Below are 2,182 nucleotides of genomic sequence, written 5' to 3'. Positions count from 1 at the left end.
GGGACCCTACCCAGAGAAGCAGCGATGCCAGAGATGGAGGCAGAGACAATGATGTGGAGAGATGGAGCAGCTGGGGACTCTAGACACAGAGAGGGAGAGAGGCTGTGTGCATACACGATAGGATGAATGTAAAGCTAATGTTCTCCCATGTAAACTGTCACATAATTCACAATAAAACATTTTAAAAAAAAGAAAGTAATGTTGGAATGAATCATGAAGACTCCCTGCTCAGTGATGCAGCCCACTGGACTCATGTCAAACATTCTGGGAAAATGTTGATGGGGACAGTGTTTGTCATCTGTGCTGCTCAGCACTCACTTATGCAATAAAGGAAAGACCCGTATACTCCCTGCAGTTGCACGTGGTCCCCTGAGAACAGTAGTGGGATTTGTTTACCCCTCACACCCAGGGCTGGGACTGCGAGGCACTAGAGGCACTCGCGGGTCAGTCTTATACCCTGGCTCTCTGAACTTGGCCTTTTCAGAAGCCTAGGTACCTTCCAGGAAGGACGCAGTTGTGGGAGGTGTGTGCAGTGCACTCGGTGGCTGGCAGCCAGTCTCCAGCATTCTCACGGACATGCTCACTAACGTCCAGCAAAGGGGACTGGAATGCAACACAGGAAGGACTCTCTTCTAAGCCCCAGTCACTAGGCCTGGAGGGTGCAGTGGAAATCAGCCTCTGGTGACCACACCCAGCTCCCTATCCACTCTGTCCAGAGACTTTACATTCTCAACAGCTGCTGTCTGTTTGGCTTTCAACTTGGCTGCCTTGACCCAGCTTCCAGAGACCATTTTTCTGAGGACAACTGTGGCACTGGCGTTCCGATCATATCTAACTTGCTCCCCTTCCCATATCCCTCCTTCCATGTATGTTATGTGCCTTCATTTCATTTCTAAGACAGGATTTATCTTAGGAGATGAATTTAGATTTGTTGCATGGCTTTGTTTAGAGTTTCTTAAGACTTAATTCTAAAAGTTTGTCACTTAAAATGTGGAAGGAATTAGTTATTGTTATTGTTTTGGGGGAAGGACTTCCATGAAATAAAGAATAAGGGGATAAGAGATGTGCTCCTATTTTCCTTGGAAGGTATACACCATTGTGTGGTATGAGAGCAGACACTGACTGACTGATGCTTTAGAAAATATTTTGCCTCTTCCATGCCTCTGGTAGCGTAGTGGTTACGAATCGGGCTGCAAACCTTAAGGTCAGCGGTTCGAAACTACCAGCCGCTCCGCGGGAGAAAGATGAGGCTTTCTACTCCCGTAAGGATTTACACCCTCGGAAACCCTGTACAGGGTCGCTATGGGTCGGAACCGACTCGACGGCACTTAACAACAACGACAACAACAATGCCATAATTAATTTTACAAATCAAGCTATAATACAGATTATAAAATTTTGTGGTGCTCTTACAAATTCAACAAACTAAAACAACTCGGCTTCATAGAGTTTTCTTGGCTGTAATCTGTACAGAAGTAGACCTCCAGACCTTTGTTCTGTGGTACTACTGGGTGGGGTAAATCTACAAACCTTTAGATTGCTGTTGTTTTCAGGTGCCATTGAGTCAATTCCAACTCATAGAAACCCTCTACACAACAGAAGGAAATACTGCTCAGTCCTGTGCCATCCTCATAATTGTTATATTTGTGGCCATTGCTGCTGCCACTGCATCAATCCATATAGTTGGGATCTTCCTCTTTTTTGCAGATTCTGCTTTTTTTTCAAGCATGATGTCTTTCTCCAGGAACTGGTTCCTCCTGACCATAAATCTGAAGTATGAGTGATGAAATATCATCGTCCTGGTTTCTAAGGCGCATTCTAACTGTACTTCTTCCAACACAGATTTATTTGTTCTTCAGGCAGTCCATGGTACTTTCAATATTCTTCTCTAACACCCTAACTCAAGTGCATCAGTTCTATGGTCTTCCTTATTCACTGTCCAACTTTCACATACATATGAGATGCTTGAAAATACCATGGCTTGGGCCAGGTGCACCTTAGTCCTCAAACAGACATCCTTGCTTTTGAGCACTTTGACAGTGGATCCAGGCAAAATGAAGTTTTTTATAACTTTCAATCTTTTCTCCATTTGTATGGATGTTATTTATTGGTCTAGCAGTAAGGATTTTGTTTTCTTTATATCGAGATGCAACCCATTCTGAAGGCTGTGGTCTTTGATCTT

This window comes from Chrysochloris asiatica, unplaced genomic scaffold, assembly GCF_000296735.1.
Source record: "Chrysochloris asiatica unplaced genomic scaffold, ChrAsi1.0 scaffold00024, whole genome shotgun sequence".
Lineage (NCBI taxonomy): Eukaryota > Metazoa > Chordata > Mammalia > Afrosoricida > Chrysochloridae > Chrysochloris > Chrysochloris asiatica.
The sequence above is the reverse complement of the archived record's forward strand: the minus strand, read 5'-3'. Positions refer to the sequence as shown.